Source organism: Tyto alba, unplaced genomic scaffold (genome assembly GCF_018691265.1).
Source record: "Tyto alba isolate M040663 unplaced genomic scaffold, T.alba_DEE_v4.0 Super-Scaffold_41, whole genome shotgun sequence".
NCBI classification, from domain to species: Eukaryota; Metazoa; Chordata; class Aves; order Strigiformes; family Tytonidae; genus Tyto; species Tyto alba.
Genome location: NW_024881317.1, coordinates 24,442,806 through 24,463,245, shown reverse-complemented (window position 1 = coordinate 24,463,245; position 20,440 = coordinate 24,442,806). Strand labels below are relative to the sequence as shown.

At 52.1% G+C, this 20,440-nt stretch overlaps 1 long non-coding RNA gene and 2 other non-coding genes across 3 annotated transcripts; 2 read left to right on the top strand and 1 right to left on the bottom strand.

The window, feature by feature from the left end:
* The first annotated feature begins 9,726 nt into the window (after positions 1-9,726).
* On the top strand, positions 9,727-9,798 carry TRNAM-CAU. The gene has a single exon. It is a non-coding gene; the product is annotated as a tRNA-Met (tRNA).
* A 5,312-nt stretch (positions 9,799-15,110) lies between these two features.
* TRNAQ-CUG lies at positions 15,111-15,182 on the top strand. The gene has a single exon. It is a non-coding gene; the product is annotated as a tRNA-Gln (tRNA).
* A 712-nt stretch (positions 15,183-15,894) lies between these two features.
* Positions 15,895-17,481, bottom strand: LOC122154582. The gene is made up of 2 exons (XR_006166634.1): positions 17,444-17,481; positions 15,895-16,680 (listed from the first exon to the last, which is right to left on the bottom strand). It is a non-coding gene; the product is annotated as an uncharacterized LOC122154582 (long non-coding RNA).
* Between the last annotated feature and the right edge of the window lie 2,959 nt (positions 17,482-20,440).

Genomic DNA, 20,440 nt, shown 5'->3' with positions numbered 1-20,440 from the left:
CATGACCCTAATCCCCAAAAATCCTACCACATGAAACTTTAGCAGCTCATGTCCAAAGAGAGCCTGCACAACATGGCCCTCACTGCTAAAGAAGAAGGGATGTCACCTCATGCACCTGATATCTTGCCAGCACTCACAAATTTCCCATTACTTTAGGTCTCACAAAACCAGAGAGCTGTGGAGCAGCAGGCAAGTGGGGGGAAGAGGAGGGGCCAGAGCTGACTATGAGCTTCAGAAGAGGTCCTTTTTTGCATACGTGGACCTCATTGCTAGCAATGAATTGAAGACACATCATAGATCTGGCGTCTGGGTGATATTCTGCCTGACCCATCTCCGGGCCTCGCACACATGCACACCCTTTCCCAGGGGTCTTTCCCAGATTTAGCTTAAGGATGAGATGATGAGGGGTCTCCTCCTCTTCTGGGAAAGACGTGGAAGTGCAAAAGAGGACGCGGTGGTGGCTGTGGCATCAGGAGACTGTCCCCTGCCATCACAGTCCTTGATGGGTGGGATAGAAAAGAGCCGGAGGCTTCCCAGAGGGCTTCTTTCAGTTGCATACCCAGCTGTTCCCAACAGAGCAGCAAGCAGAGTAGGAGCTGCTGGTAGCCTGCCTGTGTGGTGCAGCATCTTGAGAAAAATGAAAACCCTGAGGGGCACGCGCAACGAGATTCTGGAGAAAGAGAAGGAGAGACAAGCTCGTTGCTGGTGCATGGTCTGTTCCCCACAGCCATGCCATTGAGGGTTGTTGAAGTACTGCAAGGTAAAAAGAACTATAGAGAGATGTGAGGATGAATGAAGAAGGAAAGGGGTAATGGAGAAGGCAGCTGGAGCGGAGCCATGGATGTCTTCCTCTGCAGTGAATGTTTTCCCCTGAGAAATAACCCCCTGCAGCGGGCAGCCTGGGGCCACACTCTCCACGCCGACATCGGCACTCACATCCCAGCCCTCTCCATCTCGCTTTGCTTTTTCCTCCTCTTCCTGGTTTCTGCATGCTCTGACCTGTGGGTGGGACAGGGAACCAGCAAACACAAGCCCAAACATGCAGGCCTCGTCCCTCGCCCTCAACGGGAGGCTCTACCAGCTGAGCCTGCCCAGATCCTTCCTGGGAGGACACGCAGCATTTAAGACTGTCCACCACCCAGTCCGATGGGCCAGCCCTGCCCTGGGATGACTGGAAGCCACCTCCATTGCCAACAGTTTTGGGTAGGACAGGAATGGCACCAGGCATGGAGAGGAGGGGTTTCTCTGTCTCTTTGGCACCCTGCATGGGGGTGGGGGCCACCCTCGTCTGTTGGGGATCAGCAAGGGCAGGGCTGTGCCAGGAGGCAGGCCAAGCCAGGAGCTGTTCAGGGAGGACAGCACAGCACAGCACGGGCAGGGGAAGGCGCTTGCAGCTGGTGTGTAAGGAAAGGCCCTAAATGCTGTACAGCTTCCTCAGAAGAACAAACCCTGCGGAGGAATAAGAGCTTTTACCTCAGGGTCGATGTGACCTGATGACCCACGCTAAACTGGGTCTCAGTGGCTGAGAACACCCCATGCAGACGATAAAACAATAGGAGAATTGTATTTCAAAAAGCACCCCAGGCATGTAACGACAGTCCTAACAGCAATGGACCTGACTGTAGTATAAACCCCCTTCACCTGCATGGGACATTGGTTTAGAACAGTGAAGATTATCACCTCTCTGACCATATGTCCACACCAGCTGCACTGGAGAAGCACATACCGATATCCTAAGCAATACTGCCTGATTAGCCCACCCTTAACATGAGGAAGTTCATTGGTCAACACAACTGTATTGTTAACATACATACCCTGCTTTCCTCTATATCGGGGTCCTCTGTGCATTAGGCTGCGGCACCACTATGGGCACAGCTAAAAGAGGGGAATTGATTCCCTTGGTAGTTCTATGCTAAGCATTCTTGTTTCCCTCCTTCATTCTCCAAGAACTGAATTTTACACCAGGTAAAGTCCCGCAGCCCCCTGGGAGCTGGATTTCTGGGCAGGGTTACAGATGATATGAGCTCGCTGGAGAACAGCTCCCCTCTGCCCGAGGCTGCTCCCTCGCCCCGGGCTTTCCTTCAGCTCCTCCAGAGCCAGCTCAGGCTGCCAAAGAGAAAGTCCCCATCCAGGGTGATGCAGGAACACAGCACGGGGATCTGCAGTGCAGCTCCCTGCTGCCCTAGTACCTGATGGGCCAGAAACCAGACAATCGCTTGGGTGTTGACTGCGAGGTTGCTCTGCAGGTGATGGGCCATCCACGGGAATACTGCTTGTGCTAGCTGCTTGTCTTCATTCCACAATGGATACCACTGCGTGCTATATCTTGTTATATTTGAACACCTCTTGGTCCAAAGGAAGTGGACAGCCCATCAGAGGGAGATCTGAGAACGTGAGGGCATGACAATGTCAAAAAAGGCCACCAGGCATTCACAATGCAATATGAGAACCCATGGGGAATGACGCTGTCAGAAGTTGCATCTTCCCTGTGGCAGCTTCCTTGCCTGATGTGCTTCTGGGTACACGGCTAGGATTCCTTGTTCCTGACAGTCAATCACAGGTCTGCCTGAGAGCAGGTGGGTGTGGTGGGGCCAAGAACTGGCTGTCAGCCAGTCACAGAGCATTGTGATCACATCTTGGTTGTGGTGTTTAATAGGAAAATGACAACTGAAAGAAAATGACACCCTCTGTGTATGCATGCGAAGGCACATCCTGGTCAGATGTACTTCATTATTCATCAGGGCTCCACGGGGATTCACCAAAGCAATTGTCCACCCCCAAAAACTTGCAGCAGCACAAGGCAGATTTTAGCCCAGAAACAGCTTATGGGTAGAGTCCTGCAAAACAAATTGCTTATAGTCATGCAACATGAAACGTGACAGATGCTCATATCTGACCAAGTCCTGTAGATCATGAAACTTGTGCTAGAAATGATCCACCTGGCCTATTTGCACGTTATACAACAGGAATAATAACTGTTGCCCCAGCATTGGCTGCTTTTCACTTGCTGATTTCTGAGCTGATACGAGACAACTGTACCAGATATGAAAGTATCCAGTGCTTAAGAAGAAACCAGGCAGGGTGTCGTGCCTTTTTAATTCAAACAAAGGCACAGCATGCAGCCACGTTAGCCCAGGAGAGAGCGAACATGCCTCCCTCTGGGCCAGGTGGAGACCTGTGTCATGCCATACGGTATTCCCAATGGGCGCTGTATTGGCTACGTATGGCAAGGCTTTGGTAGTGGAGGGGTTAGGGGGTGTTGCAGGGTGGGCTCTGTCAGACAAGGTAAGGAGCTGCCCCGTGTGGTACACAGCCAGTTCCAGCTCCACAGCAGGACCCACCCCATGACACAGCTGAGCCATGCGCAAAGGTTTTAGCCCCTCTGTGAAAACGTATTCCACAAAGGGCAGAAACACCAGGCAGAGAGAGGGGGAAGGAAGAAAAAGAGCAGAAAAGAGCAGAGGGATGATGCATCTCACTTGGGCTGGTAAAGGAGTCTGGAGTGAAGGAGTAAAGTTGAGCCTGGGACAGGGGAGAGGAAAGGCGCTCGTTGTATGTTAGCCTTTTTGTTTTCTCACTACATGAGTCTGTTTTAAGTAGCACAAAGTTATTTTTCCCATGTCAAGGCTGGTTTGCCCACAAGAGTTCTGCTTAGCCATGTCCTTGTGTTTGTCTTGACCCATGAGCTTTCTGATCCATTTTTCAGTGCCCTGCACCCCACTGAAGGAGGGGAAAGGAGTGAGCAGCTGTGTGGGTTCTTGGCTGTGCAACCACACGTTGGCATGTGCAGAGCTGTACTTTGGTGGCGGTTCCGTTGGCAGGTCCCGGGAAGGAGTGCCTGTCAGCAGCCCTTGGTGGGAGCTGGGAAGGGTTCCCCAGCAGCCACCTCCCAGCAGCAGTGCCAGGCTGATGCCGGATGACGTGGCGGGCTATGGAAACAGCAAGGGATGGACGGCAGGAGCAGCGGCAGCAGCTGCAGGGTCGGGACGAGATGGCCGGTTGCTCTAAGGCTCCTGAGCACTGGCCCCCCAGCTACCGTCTGTTCCATTCAACTTGACGGCTGCTCCTGACTGAGGGCATCCAGCAGTGGCCCACTCAATCACAGAACACCTGGGGTGGAGAACATGCAGACCAAGCCCAGCTCAAAGCAGGCACAAGTAGAAGAGGCTCTTCTTGGCCTTTGCTGGTCTTATGCTGGACATCTGCAAAGATAAAGACTCTGCAATAATTCCTGGGCAACTGTTTCCCATGTTTGACCAGCCTCACGGTAAGAGAGGGCTCCTATGTGTAGCACTACTTGAATTTCCACTCCTGTCCATTGCTTCTCGATTTTTTCTAGTCTACTGACACTTTGCTGTCTCTCTTTTGCCTGCTTCTTTATTTTTGGTGCTCTGGTACAAGATCAGGAATCTCTACCCACAACTGGTGGTGCCCCAAGATTAGCGACAGACTCACGGTCACGGTAGAGAGCAGGTTCTCCCTTTCCATTGCAGAGATGACAGAAGTGACAGCCCTTCAACCGTTCAATTGCAGGGCTAAGCTGAGGCAGAGAAATATCAACCTGAGTCACCACCATGACAGCAATTTAGCCAGCAGAGAGAGAGACATGGAGCAGACCCAGACTTACCTCGTTCCTCGAGGAAAGGGAAGCAAGAGAGGAGGATGCAGGTTCTGGAGCAGCACAGGCTTTTATGCTGTGTTCCAGAGCCCTATGGGGCCACAAACATTTCTTTGTTCTCAAAGCATCTTCATGTCTAGTAGTTGCCGCTTGTTGAGGCCTCACTGGTGTTTAAGCCCTTGTCTCTCTCACCTGAAATATTTTGCTTTAAATGAATATCAACTATACAGCAATATAATTGATTTATGTCCAGCTCTCCTAAGACCAATTGGTGCAGAGGTCTCAGGATGCTTGTGAATAGATTTTAAGTGGCTTTCAATCACACAGATCACATTCCTTACCTCACCTTCTTACACAGTGAGCTTGGCAACCAGTCATGTTGAAATTCAGCTGTTAGAGACATTGCAAATCAGCACTCAAGTGATTTCAATGCACAGCCTCAGTTAAACCCTAGGAGACACCTCTCTCCCAGTGAGTCATTGTTTGTGTTATGTTCTGTGCTTAATTGTATGCACATATATATAGAGAGAAAGATTTAGGAAACCTTATAGTAAGCTTAGTGTGAACCTTGTCATTCTCAAATCTGTAGTTAAGTCACTGTTTCCATTACAACATACTCCACCAAATCACCTTGTTAATCTTTAAATTGGCCAATCATTAGGTGCTGCTAAAATTTAACCTTTTGACCTACCTCCTACCATTAATAAATCTCAAATTGCTGCTAAATCAAAACTGTGTCAGCTCTCCGGGGATGTGGCAAAGCTCTGCAACAGGGAGAGATCATTGGGGGCTGGAGGAGGCCCCCTGTGGGCAGGAGTGCAGGCCACGAGGACATTGCTCATCAGGCTCTGCCATGGCCTGTTTTTTCTGCCCACGAGCATGGGGAATGAAGGCAGATTCATAACAATGAAGAGTAGACCACAGAGTCAAGAAGTTCTTTTTGAAGAAGAAAATCCAGGGGATGGGTAGGGAGTGGAAAGGAGGAAAGTGCTCGTTTTCAGCTCTCAACATAGGCAATATGACTTCCAGATGGAGTTAGGGTGGATATTTCAACAGGGAATTGAGCATGCATAGTTATGGTGCCCCTCTTTGTAACTCCACCTACTTGTAGCACTGCTGATGACAGTGGGCATCTTTAAATATTGTGCCAACCCAAATCCTCCATACAAGCCCACTGCCCAGACCGCTTTTTGACTATCAGCATAGCAAATTACACTGCTAGTTGCTTTAATCAATGCTTGAATGAGAGAGGTGAGAAACTTTATCCCCTTTCGGCAGAGAGTCTAGTTGCGAGAGGCTCCTTGGTTTTCCCTTGGCCCACAGGCCATAAGCTGCCAGAGAAAGGAGGCTGCCTCAGTTTTTACATACCAGGACCATTGTTACATCCAGTTCCATGATGTCTCTGCAATGCCAGTGTCTGGACATGGTAGGTGAGTGTCTCCAGGGTGACTTCAGATCAGACAGACAGGCCTTTGAGCCATTACATAAAGAACAGATCCCATCGCATCCCCAGATAGCATACCTTCTTCCATTCTCCCTCCAGCCCCTCAGCACACACAGCTCCTCAAGCTGCTTCTCATGCTTTCCCTCTTAACCGCAACCACATCCCACCCTTTCTCTGCATGCAGACAGGCACTACCAGTTGCACCACCTCTATGCCAACTACTCAACGCCATTTGCCAAATAGACCTGCTCCAGAGCCAAAAGGGAATCAGAGCTACTTTAATCTAGTGATGGAAATGATCAGTTTTGCAGGTCATTTGGTATTTTGGTCCATGCTCAGGAGGATAACAATGTTTGTCAGGTCAGTGCTGGAAAAAAAGATCTGGACACACCTATTGCATCAAAACAAGCTCTCTCTTGTCTCTCTGCAAGTCACCCACATCTCCTATTTACTCTCACTTTGTCTCTCCTCAGCTTATTTCAGCCAGGCTCTACCTTGCCCCTTCCATAGATCTCCCACGCTCGCAAACCATTCCCCCTACATGCCAATGACCTGCATGGCAGTCATGCGCTTTGTTCAAGTGTTGACACCACTCTACATCCCCAAGAGGCTGGGGGTACTGATGGGAGGTCACCATCTTCCCTGCAGGAATGTCCCCACTGTAATGTTTACTGGAGGCTTGGAGTGCTCCTCAGATAAATTTGAAAACCCATCTGGGGGCTAATAGCCCAGCTCACAATTATTACCATTCCTGGTTGTCTCCACAGAGCTGCCTTCCCTTCTTCCCTAGAAGCAGCAGGGATGCCAGCTGGAGAGTGAACCCATCCACCCCATGGCAGGATATCCCAGATGCCCAGCTGAGGACAAGGCGCTGGGATCTACAGCCACAGTCCTTGTGGTTAAACCTCCAAAAGCCTCTGGAAGGCTGGTACCTCTCATGCTCTGTGCAAGTGTGAACCACGGGGCTTCTAGTGAAGCCTGGACGAAAAACTCCTGGGGAGGTGGGTGTCACTGCACAGAGCATGCTCTCAGCAAGGAAGAGATGTCTGGGGCAGGTAGTTGTGGCCAAGTGATGAAGCGATGAACTAGAAATCCATTGGGGTTTTCCCCGCACAGGTTGGAATCCTGACAACTACTTGGTGCAGTCCCATTTTTGGGCTGCCTCCAAGGACCACGCTGCAGCCGAGTGTATTGGCTCCATAGACACAGCTCCTGCAGCTGAACAGTGCACCCAGAGACACAGCAAAACCCCCTTGCCTCCCACCCTTGTTCTTGCCTCCCTCCGGAAATGCCAGCATGGGTGGGAAATTCTTCTCCCCATTTACAAGGTAGGGAAGTTGAGGGAAGAGACCAAAAGAAGTCTAGTTTTGTTCTTTGTTGTGTAGAACTTAAGAGCCTAACCACACATCTGAAGTAGCATATCCCAACTATCTGTCTGTCTTCCCTACACCTGAAACTAGAGATGCTCCTCTCCAAAGTGAGCCTGTGTGCAGTAGGGCCCTTATTGCTAATAAAGAAGGGACTCTCATGGATCTGAGATCTTGCCAGCACTCACGTCTTCCCCTCCACTTTAGGTCTCATGGAGGCAGACTGGTGTGGAGCAGCAGGCAAGTGGGGTAGAGGGAAAAGTCCAGAGCCAACTATGAGCTACAGAAGAGGTCCTTGTTTACGTATATGGACCTCATTGCTGACAATGAACAGAAGACACATCACAGATCTGAGATCTTGCCTCAGGTCCTGAGCATACTCAGCCTGACTCCTCCTCAGCCCCTGCACATATAGACAGCCTTTTCCAGGGGGCTTTCCCAGATTTAGCTTAAGGATGAGATGATGAGGAATGGGTCTCCCTGTGTCCTCCTTTTCTGGGAAAGACAGCAGAAGTGCAGAAGAGGACATTGTGGCGACCCTGGCATCAAGACTACCATCCCCTGCCATCACAGAACGTGATGGGTTTACTCTCTCACAACCCCTGAGAGGAAGAGGGGCTGCTGGTAGCCTGCGTGGGGAGTACAGCATCTTAGGGGAAACCCTGAGGGGCACATGCAGAGAAATCCCAGAGAAAGAGGAGAAACAAGCCCATTACTGGTGCATGGTCTGTTCCCTGCAGCAGTTCCACTGAGGTTGGCAGTGGCAGTACAAGCAAGGAGAAGCTCAGAGGGGTTGGCAGCATGGATGAAAAGGAAAAGGGGCAATGGAAGGGAGACCTGGAGCAACAGACCTCTTGATCTGCAGCCAAATACTCTGTAGCAGGCAGGCCGCAGCCACATTCCCATGCTCATGACTGAACCCACATCCCAGCCGTCTCCATCCTCCTTTTGCTCTTTTCTCCTCTCTTGTTGTTGCATGCTCTGACCTGTGGATGGGACAGGGAACGAGCAAACTCAACCCAAGGATGCAGGCCTCAGGACTGCCACCTTGTTCCTTGCCCTCAGAAGCAGGATCTACAAGCTCAGCCAGTCCAGAGACTTCCTGGATTATCTCACAGGATCTAAGTTTAGTGAGCACTCAGTCTGGCTGGTCTGGCCCTGCCCTGGCCTGATGGGGAGCCACCTCCACCCCCAGCTGTGTTGGGCCGGACAGGAATGGCACCGGGCGCAGAGAGGAGGGGTTTCTCAGACTCTTTGGCACCCTGCATGGTGGCAGGGGGTAGCCTGGGCTGTGGGGGAGCAGCGAGGGCAGGGCTGTGCCAGGAGGGAGGCCAAGCCAGGAGTTGTTGGCACACCACAGCACAGCACAGCATGGGCAGGGGAAGGCCCACACGGCTGCTCTGAAAGGCAAGGTGCTAACTGCTATACAAGTACAACTTGCTTAAAGGAACAAACACTGCCTAGGACTAAGAGCTTTTACCGAAGGGTGACCTGAAGACCTCTCTTAAATCAGCTATCAATGGCTGAGAACACCCCATGCAGACGACAAAACAATGGTAGATTTGTCATCAAAAAACCACCGGGCATGTAACCACGGCCACAAGTGCGGCTAACCAAAATCTAGTATAAAACCACTCCAAGTACATGCGACAAGAATGTATTGATGGGAAAATCACATGTTGCATACATTTCCAATATAAACTCATTAGCCTACTCGATAGCATGAGTAAGGTGACTGGTTAGCAGAACTGTATTGTAACATACATAAAACCGTGCGGTCATCCTTACTGGGGTCCTCCATGAATCAGGCTGAGGCACCACTATGGGCACAGCTAAAAGAGGGGAATTGATGCCCTTGGTAGTTCTATGCTGAACTTTCTTGTTTCCCTCCTTGATTCTCCAAGAACTGACATTTACACCAGGTAAAGTCCCGCAGCCCCCTGGGAGATGGATTTCTGGGCAGGGTTACAGCCGTCATGAGCTCGCTGGAGAACAGCTCCCCTCCGCCCAAGGCTGCTCCCTCTCCCCGGGCTTTCCTTCAGCTCCTCCAGAGCCAGCTCAGGCTGCCAAAGAGAAAGTCCCCATCCAGGGTGATGGACAGGGAGAGGTGGGGAGAAGGGCAAGGCAAGGCCCTTGAGCTTCCCACCCCAGTCCCACTTCCAGTGAGGTAGCCAGGCAGACATGTATCCAGCCTGGGTGAGGGCGCAGGATACAGGAAAGGAATGAGGCGTGAGTGCTGGCAGTGCCAGGGAGCATCAGGCCTGGCTGTGAGAAGTCCCAGCTGGCATCCTGGGGGGAGCAGAGTGGCGCAGCGGAAGCGTGCTGGGCCCATAACCCAGAGGTCGATGGATCGAAACCATCCTCTGCTAATGGCATTTTTAATTTTTTTTTTCTTTCTTGGCGTTCCAGCAGCAGAGTCGCTGCCTCTCCCTTGCATCTTTCCCAGCAAGCTTTAACATGCACTGCTCCTGCTCTCTGCGCACCCATGGCCATGGCCCTCTTGAGCTCCCACTCCCTTCTCTCTGCCACTCACCTTATTCTTCCATTGCCTTCTTAGCAGACAGCGCTCCCAAAGCGTCCCTCGGCAAGACAGACAGCTGCGTGTGGAGCAGCATGCAGAGCTCCCCACATGAGGGAGTGGGTGTCCTGGACACACAGTTGTGTTTCTCCCTTCCCATCAGGCTGCTCAATCTCAACTTCCCAGCTGCCAGCAGGGACCTCCAGGAATCTGCAAGTGGGGAGGAGGACACAGCTGGAGCTAGTTTTGGAGACACCAGTGTGATCAACTTGAGCACCAGGGCACTTTCTCCATCCTAGTCTGCTGCTGTGCCCACTCGCAGGGCCAGCCAGGAGCAGGGCTGAGAAGGTATTCCCAATGGGCTCGTTGGTGGCAGTATAAGGGTAGGTGTTGGGGTGGAACATAGAGAAAGGAGTGAGCAACGGGGTGGGTGAGCATCTGTGCTTCTACCAACACAGGTACATACACATGACCACACATACACTTGCATACTACATGCAGAACTTGGCACGTGTTTGTCCGCAGATGGGGAGCAGCACCATTACCAGCACCCACAGAAGCACCAGCACCACTCACACAGGCATGGACAAGAGAGACGGTCTGATCCTTTTCTTTGCCCCCAGATGCTTAGGGTTGGAGATCAGGGCTGGACACAGACAACCTCCCTCCCACATGCACACCAATAGGTCCCTGGGATCCCTGCCCTTATCATAGCTCTGTGCAGCAGTCCATGCCCAGATCTCAGTCCTGGTTTCTCCAGTGTCATTCTCTAAACCTGGCCAGTCCCTGATGCTGATCTCCCCTAGCCAGTGGCTAGTACAGATTGAGGTTTCCTAGCCAACACCTGACACACTCAGAAAACTCCCAGCAACAACCAGCTTGAGGTCATCTGTGTGTGCACGTGGCTGGGCAGTCTGGGAAGCAGAGGAGCAGGAGGCAGCAGGGCACCACGAGCGTTGGTGGTAGGTGGTAGAGCATAGCCGCCTTCCAAGCAGTTGACCTGGATTCCAGTCCTGGACAACGCAGACAAATTTTTCTTTAACTGGTCCTCCACAAGTGCAATGCCTCCCCTGCACCAAAAATCCACCTTTACTCAGCAAACTCAGCTCCCATGGGGCAGTCGAGATGCTACCCTCGACTCCCCCAGAGCCTTTCATCACAGAGAGGCCTCTGGACATAACCTAATCCAGAACACAAAGGCCTCCCTTGGCAAAAGGAGATGACAGAGACTGCTTTCACCATTCATAGATTCTCAGGGAGTGTTGAAGCACTGGAGCAGGTGCCCAGAGGTCTTTGGAAGTCTCCGTGCCTGGGTATCACACTCAGGTTTCAGTGGGGCTCAGGCACTGCTCTGCCCGCCCTGGCTTTGGGGCCAGCCCTGCTTTGAGCAGGCATTGGGCCAGTGATCTCCCAAGGTACCTTGCAGTCTAGAGCCTGCCATGAAACAACAAGCCCCAGAGAGAGCTGTGCCCTCCTTCCTCTGCACCATGGGCAGTAAGGGAGCCTCTTGCCCACAGCAACTGGAGCTCAGTCATTGCTCTGCACTTGCACTTGGCACATCTCCTGTCCTTTCTCCTTGACTCTCCAGCCCCTCTCCCACACAGCGACTCCTTGAGACCAGCACAGCATTGCCCCAGGGGCTGGTGTGGCAGAGCCCTCCTTCACCAGCCTTCCCAGCTATGTGCAGGGAAGAAGGAAGCCCCCTTGATGCCCCAGGAAGTGTCCACGAGGCAGCACCCACAAAATCCTCTCTTCCTGCTCCCACTTTGCCCTCCAACAATCCTTCTGCTTGGAAGGCAGGCCAGGGAGTCTGAGACTGCATACTTCTTCAATAGGCTCACACCAACAGAGCATTGCTTCTCCCTCTGGGTCATAAAATACCCTGAGGACAGTCATTTTGCAGCTTCTCTGGATCTCTGTTCCCATCCATAGGCACCCTCAGGGTAATGATTTTTTGTTCCTGTAACCAGTTACAAACTGCCTGGTCAATTTCTGACCACAGCTCTCATCGTCCAGCCACCACAGTAGCCTCCTTGTAGGCACTGGGAGGCTCCTATCAGATCCCTCCTAGGCATTTTCTTCTCCCTGCTAAGCAAGCCCTGTGTCCTCAGGCCCCCCTCACAAGGCCAGAGTCCCTGGCGCCTGTCTAGCCTAAGGAACCTCCACTGAACTTGCTCCACTTTATCATCACTTTTACATAGTTCCCTACATAGTCCTTCTTCCCCTTTTCTGGAAAAGCAGGCAACTTTTCCCTCTCATTAGTCATCAGGGAGCTACCCTGCCTCTGATCCCAAAGCTGAAGAGCCCCTGAGATGCATCCTCTCTCTTTCGGACACGGTGGCACAGACTGTAATTGCCAATCCAGGACGTGGCATTGACCAACAGGGTTTCAGGCTAGAGAGTTTCCCTGAATTGGCAGTTCCTCACCTGCAAATACACCCAGCATCAGTGGGAAGAGGGGCAGGAGGCAGTAAAAGCCCACCAGTATGAGGCCAAGAGGGACATTGCAGGCTCTGGGGACTCGTGTTCAGGCTGAGGGGTGTGCTCCAAGGCCTAGCATGCATTTCCATTTCGTCTGCCCCGACACTGGGGCATTTCTCTCCAACACTGCTGACAGGACAGAGAAACTCCATGCTGGTGCACATTGTGATTGAGGGAGATGCTGAAGGAGCTGGGTTTGTTTAGCCTGGAGAGCAGAAGGTGAGGGGTCTTCCGCTGTGTGAAGGTGGCTCTCTGGCTTGCCAAGGCCTGCCCTCTGCCAGAAAGACCTCGGGAGTGCAGGAGCTGGGGGTGGCCTGGCCTCCTATGTGATCCAGCCTGGCCTGAGCTGCATCTCCCAAGGGCTGGGGAGCTCTGGGAGATCTCTGCCTGCCCACTGAAGCCTCTAAGGTTGGCACAGATTGTCCTCCCCGCAGGGTCCCATAGGGAGGAGTAGCATCAGAGGCTACAGAGGAGGCAGCATTTACCATGGCCTTGGGGAAGCAAATGAGCTTGGGAGCACGTTAGTCCCAGCAGGCAACGCTGCCAGGAAGGAAACCAAGGACAAAATACCCTGAGCAAGGAAGCTGCCTGCACAGGCCCATACAGCTGTTCATACAGAGCCCCTCTGGGATCCCCGAGTGCTGGGTGACACCAGTGAGCCTGGGAAGAAGCCCAGGAACATCCTCTGTTGCTTCGAGATCCACTGTCTGACCACAGAAGAGACATGTCTCCTCCGATGGCAGTACCGCATATGGACAGGAAAAAGCTGTCCCTTTCCCTGTGCCGCCGCCCCTGGAGGGGGATTTCCTCCATCTTTTTACAAGGCCTTCAGAGACTGGGCCCTGCAGATCCCAGGGATATGTGAGGAAAGCCCTCAGCAATGCTGCTTCTCCGGGACAAGCTTTCAGAGTTGTGCCTCTGAAGAGATTTAAACCTTCTCCAGTGTCTACGTGTCTTGGTTTGGGCTGAAATACAGTTAATATTCCTTTTCAGGGACTAGATGAGTGCTTTGTTTTGGATTTAGCTTTGGGTTTTGGTATGGGAAAAATGCTGATAGCACACTGATGTTTTCAGCTGCTACTGAGAATTCAAGGACTTCCAGACTCCCCATGTCCTGCCCGTGTGCAAAGGCACAGAAAGCAGGGAGGGAGCACGTCCACAGCACCTGACCCTAATTGGCCAAAGAAATATTCCATATCATGGAACATCATGCTCACTATATAAAGAAGAGGTGGTTGGGAAGGAGCTCTCTCGCTTCCTGGATTGCGATTGTGGGATCTTGGTATCTCGGGGTCGCTAGTCAAGAACGGGCTGGATATTGGTTAGCGGGTGGTAAGCAATTACGCTCTACACTGTCTGTATATATATTTCTTTTTGTTTTCCTCCTATCGTCATCATTGTTCTCATTTTAATGTCATTATTAAACTGTTCTTGTCTCAACCTGCGAGTCTACCTTCACCTCTCTAATCCCCTCCCCCATTCCCAGGTGGGGATGTTGAAAAGAGGGTGACAAGCTGCGGTGGTTGGTTGCCGACCAGACCCAAACCACGACACTAGGTGTTTCTCCTGCCTTCTCTGAATGTGACCTGGCATTTAATATCTTAGGCTTGGGTATTTACTGCGTGCTCTGTCGTGTGGGTTCAGAAGTACCAGATGCCAGCCCAATGCTTTAGGAAATGCAAAGGTATCAGGAGGTTGTGTCCTCAGTGTCCCGGGCTAAGTCTGAGATCCAATAGAGTGTCCCCACATGGGTTTCCTCCTGTGTGACTGCTGGGAGGAAGGGCCCTGCTCTCAACACACAGGCTCAAACCTTGGCAGAAGGAGGAACGCACCACTGCAGCTTTTCCTGGCTGTGTGCATGGACCCTTTCTGGGCAGGCAGTGTGCTGGTGCCAGGACATGAGGGAAAGTTCTCTCAGGCTGGACATTGAAACCTTCCCGAGTCTGGAGCAGTCTCGGGACAGAAAATGGGGTTTCCAGGGAGGGAGAGGCCACTTTGGGGCACAAGGGGACAGTGAGTCCTGGAAGAGAGGACCAGAGTTTGGAGTCAGCCAAGACTGCCCCAGCAGAGGAAGGAAGTCCAGCTTGTGCAACACATAACAAGCTACTTTGGGTACTCCTGCTAGATCTTCCCTCTACTGAAGCTCATCCCCTGCCCCCTCTCTTGGTCACCTTGTTCAGCAAGGTCAGGAGCTCGGGTAGGACTGGAACCAGGAGTAAGGATATCTGGGTAATGGCTGCTTAGTATGAGCTACAAGGTGAGAAACAGGAGAGGCAATAACTTACACGGGCAGATGGACACACTGTCCAACATGGGGGCAAAGGGAGGCAGCAGCAGAGACCACAAGTGCAAGGACTGAACCCTCAACTGCTGGGCCATGAATGTACCATTTCAGGTGCACCATGGAAGAGGTTCTACTGGAAACTACCTAACCTGGTCCAAGTAGGCAAAAGCAAGATTCTCAGCGCTTACCAGCCTGGCTCTTGTAAGAGAGGGGACGCGAGGCTTGTGCAAAGAGCTCTGCCACTCCCTTGAAAGGCCCGGTGAGTAGAGAGCGGCCAGTGGCCCTGAAGGAAGACTGTACTTGGTGATGTCCACGGAGATGGAGAGACAGCCAGGCTCAGTCAGGAGTAGAAGGCTCCACGAGGGTGGCCTCAGGGGAAAGACAGTGCTTGTGAAGGAGGTCCCATGGTGTAACGGTAAGCACTCTGGGCTCTGAATCCAGCGGTCTGAGTTTGAATCTCAGTGGGACCTCAGCCTTTTGGCTCTCCCAGGACATTTCTCGACATGGTTACACATAACAGCCTTTCTGTCAGCTCTAATCAGGTTGACCTTACTCTGACCTTCCTTCCTTTCCTGTGCTCCCAGCCATGGGACTGACATCAGTGCCCCCTCTCGTGCCTTGTGCCCACCAAACCTCTGCAGCTTTCCTGAGCAGTGGCCCCCAGCTCCTGTCTGCTCCATTCAGCTTGAGGGCCGCTCCTGCCTGAGGGCATCCAGCATTGGCCCACCAAATCACACAACACATGGGGTGGAGAACATGCAGACCAAGCCCAGCTCAAAGCAGGCACAAGTAGAGGAGGCTCTTCCAGGACTTCTCTGGTCATATATTGGACATCTCGAAAGATGGACACTCTACAGTACTCCCTGGGAAACTCTTTCCCATGTTTGACAAGCCTCACGGTAAGACAGGGCTCCTGTGTGAGGCACTACTTGTACTTCAAATCTTGTCCATTACTTCTTGATCTCTCCATTCCACTAACCCTTTGCTGTCTCTCTTTTTCCTTCTTCAATCTTTTCGGTGCTCTCGTACAAGATCAGGGAGATCCACCCACAACTGGGGGTGCCCCAGATTGGCGACAGACTCAACTGTCACAGCACAGACCATATTCTCCCTTTCACTTGCAGAGGACTTGGCGAAATGGGGAAGGAGCAGAAAAAAAAAAACAAGACATAAGCCGCGAGCTATGCCGCACAAAGTCTTTAATGAGAAGTAGGAAATGCAGTGGCACAGAACAGAGACCAAGAAACACATCTGCAGGGTTGAGGAATGCACACAGTATGGCCAGTTTCCTAAGGACAAACTGCACACAAAGCGCTTGCCTTTTCCAATTCTGCTCTCCCTGGTGGCAATGGCAGCCCACCAAGAGCGGTCCCTAACTCCAGCACCCTCTCCCTTTCAGCAGGGGGTTCAGCAAAGCAGAAGAGAACGAGTCCTTTCTGGAGGGCGCAGAGAAAAGCAGAGCTAGAGGAGACATGGGCACGCCTGCCATGCAGCGAGGAGAAGTGGACACAGGTCCCTCCTGCCAGGTGGCATGAGGACACCCAGCCTGTCTGTAAGACATGTCCATGACCTGCTGCTGCAGGGTCCCGTCTTCCATCCTACTGCCGAGGGGATAAGCCACCAGCTTCAGCAGTTCAGACTGCAGCGGGGGACAGGCAGAACACATCCCGGACCCGCCCAGACCAAGGGAGCCCCCAGAAGAGATGGGAACTCCCCCGGCACTGAGGGAGCTCCCAACAGCAGCTGACAGAGACGATCCCACAGGCCGGTGCTCTGAGGGAAAGAGTTGAGGATGGGGCCCGGCAGGGTCACCACCACCGGTGAGGGCTCGATGAACACCGTCGAGTCAGCGCAGCGGGCGACACAGGGCTCACTGCAGCTGCTTGCAAGTGGGGTTGGGCCAGAGGCACCACAGGGCCGTGGGGGACAGGGTCTGAAGCAAGACATCTCTCGGTGAAGGAAGCAAAGCTGCAACACAGAGCAGGAAGGAAACACAGACCAAAACATCAACTTGGCTCTCATGTCCACAGCTCTCTCTGCAGATACACTTTGCTGCTCTCCATCTCCATTTCTAGCTGCAAGTGCAGGAAATGCCTGCACCTGATCTTTCTAACACACACAACGTGCGTGACGTATTCCCCTAAGTTGGATTTGAAGCACTGGGAGCAAAGATGTGCCTAACTGGCTGCTGATTGCACCAGGACCTCCTACTGCATTTCCCAGTACAATAGCACAGATGAAGATTGATGCAAGTATCCCAGCACAAATGGGCTGCGTTGAATGGGTGTCTCAGAAATCACCTCTTAAACACACACAGTCTTCCTACAGCTCGTAATGCACCCCTCTGAGTTGCACAGTGCAGGAACGCTGACCCACTTTAGGATAGGACCAAGCCCAGTGGGTTTAAAGCACCTGATCATACCCCATCTCCAGAACAACTGTTGTTGCATTGATGAAGCACTTGGCCATTTGGTTAGAGAGCATCCTGCTGCAGTTGCAAATTCTGGTGAGGCAGACACCCCTACAGCTGAGCCCCATTGATACCCTTCTGCTTGAAAGAACACCCTCTTCCCATTTCTCCACAGCCAGCTCCACAAAAAATGGACAGAGGTGACAGCCCTTCAATTGTTCAATTGCGGGACCATGCTGCGGCAGAGAAATATCAACGTGAGACGCCACCATGGCAGCAGTTCTGCCTACAGAGAGAGACATGGAGCAGACCCAGACTTACCTCGTTCCTCGAGGAAAGGGAAGCAAGAGAGGAGGATGCAGAGCCTGGAGCAGCACAGGCTTTTATGCTGTGTCCCAGAGCCCTGTGGGGCCACGAAAATTCCTTGCTCATGAAGCATCATGAACACCAAGGAGTTTCCGCTTCCCACGCCTTCCCTGGTGATTAAGCCCTCGTTTCTTACATCCCACATATTGTCCTCGTTTTCATACCATCGAACATCAAAATCATTCATCTGTATCCCAGGTTTATAAAGTCAATTAACTCCAAGTTCTTACGCAGGACAGACAGATATTTTTAGTTGACTTGCCTTATACAAATCCCTTTGGTCTCATTGCCCTCTTCGTGGTTAACTAGTCCACGTGTCATGGTGAAATGGGCACCTCAATTCTTCTCTCAAATGCTTTCTTTGCTAGGCACTCAGTCTAAAACCAGATGGGACAATTCTCCTTCATTGGGTGATCGTAGAACACACAGGAGCACAGTGAGTAATTTCAGGCAGAAAGTTCAAGGACTGCACAATCCCTATATGGGAGGAGAGACGCACCACTCCAGGGACGTGGCAAAGCTCAAGGGCAAGGAAAGACCACTGTGAGGTGGAGGGAAGCCCCCTGTGGGCAGGGGTGATGATGGCCACAGCGACCTTGTTTACGCTCATCAGGCTCTACCACAGACTGGTTTTGTGATCAAAGACTTGCCCGCGTCCTTCCCTGAAGGAGACCCACACCCAAATTGACCCGTTTGGCTCTGTAAGGTCATCCCAGAGGATGGAGGTGTGGCTTGCCTGATTAGGAGGAGAGGTGAACGGCAGGGAATGAAAACCTCATGGCCCTTTTTCCTGATTCAGAGAGGGGGTGGCCAATTCCATGCATTTCATGCTACAAAGGCACATTGGATGAGTCTCAGAGCACCTGGGAGTCATCATGATGTGGAAGAGTTGGGAAAATCCCAGAGCTGCTGGCAAGCAGGACTCACCCTGCTGTGGACGTCAGTGGACATGGTCGCCCAGCCTCAGTTGTGCCAGGGATACCAGAACTCATAGTCCCAATTTGCGGCTTTCTGCAAGGAAAAACATTTTAGCACCATTCCTGAATCAACTGGTGCTTCTGTGCAACCTCGTGCAGCTTCTGCCTTCTAAGGCATTGCCTGCCAGTGGCTGCTCAGGGACCCACGAGAGTGAGTGCAGCCCAGAATGATGTGGGATGGATGGTTCTTCTGGAATGGCTCTGGGACAACCTCCTGCTCTGAGCAGACCAAGCTTAATGTTAAGTTAATCGAGGGATATGGCGATGGAGATCCCATGGAGACATTACCTGAAAGAGACCTGCCTGATCCTCTGGTCTGCTCCCTGTCGTTACAAATGTGCCTTCATTCCCTGGACACGTGGTCATAAAAAACAGGCTGTGGCAGAGCCTGTTGAGCGTGAGCAAGGTCCTCGTGGCCCTCACTCCTGCCCACAATGATCCTTCTTTGTCATTGAGTTTTACTGCATCTCTGCAGATGTGAGTCTCTTCGCCCACCATCTCCTGCCAGTCTATATAGACCCACTGGGAGATAGACGTCTCCCTCAGTTAGCCCGAGGCTCTGCACTGAAAGCACTTCGGAGCTGATTTGATGTGACTTTGAAGCGTGAGAGCTGGCAGTGCCAGGGAGCATCAGGCTGGGCTGTGTGAGCAAGCAACTGTGTGGGTGATCTAACATGCTGAGCCATTTGTGAAGTTTCTGGCGTGGACAGCACCTGTGTTGGAGCTACTGCAGGTGTAGAAGGAGAACATATCTTGGTGAAGGTGTTCAAAGCTGAAACACAGATCAGAGAGTGAACACTTGTCCTTTTGCTAAGCAACCATATGCTGAAGGTATAAATACCAGTGGACAGACCTCCCCACAGCTGATCCCCTTTGATCACCTTGCTCTTGAAAAAGGGCTTTAGTGCATAGTTTGTCTAGCACTGGGAGACATCTCTCTCCATACGAGTCATCATGGGCTCACAGGAGATGGTGGCATCTCTTGAGCAAAACGCAAGGCCAGGAAAGTTACCATTGTGGTCTGGAGGGAAGCTGCTTGCGGGAAGGAATGAGGGCCACAAGGACCTTCCTCACATTTGTCAGGCTCTGAAAAAGCCTATGTTTTCTCCCCACAAGGCCAGGGACCATAGCAAATCCATAATGAGAAAGAGTAGGCCACAGATTGAGGCTGGTCTCTCTCAAGCGATCTCTCCTTGGGATCTCAGTAGCACTGTCCCTAGGATGACATGACAAGGCCTTCACAATTCTTCCAACCAGTCCTCGGGTGTAATCTTGGGATGTGGAGAACCTGTGGGACACAGGCAAATTGAGGCATAGGAGTGTGGTCAAAGAGATGCGTGCATCCTTCCGTGAAATAAACCCACAGGCAAAATGACCTGTTTAGCTCAGCACGGTCAGCCTAGAAGCCAGAGGCCTGGATGGCCTGCTTTTCAGAAGAGGCTCAGGGCAGGGAGCCAAAAGCTCATGGCCCTTTTTCCTGGGTCAGGGATGGGGCGGCACGTTCCATGCATTTCAATCTCCAAACGGGCGTCGCACATCAGTCTCCCACAGCACCTGGGAGTCATCGTGATGTGGAGGAGTTGGGAAAAACCCAGAGCTGCAGGCAAACATGAGTCACCCTGCTCTGGACTTCAGTGGACATGGTGGCCCAGCCTCAGATGTGCCAGGGATACCAGAGCTCATAGTCCTAAAGCGCCACTTTCCTCAAGGAAATTTCCACATATTTTAGCACTGTTGATGAAACGGCTGGTGCTTCTGTGCAATCTTGTGCTGCTGCTGCCTTCCAAGGCATTGCCTTTTGGTGGCTGCTCAAGGGCCCATGAGACTCAGTGCCCCCCAGAGTAATGACGGTTGGAAAGAACCACTGCAAGCCCTTTGCTCTGGTCCGCTGCTCCAAGCGAACCAAACTTCTCAGCTACCTCAGCAGGCTCCGTGCCTTGTCCCACTGACTTAAGAATACTGTCACTGTCGGAGA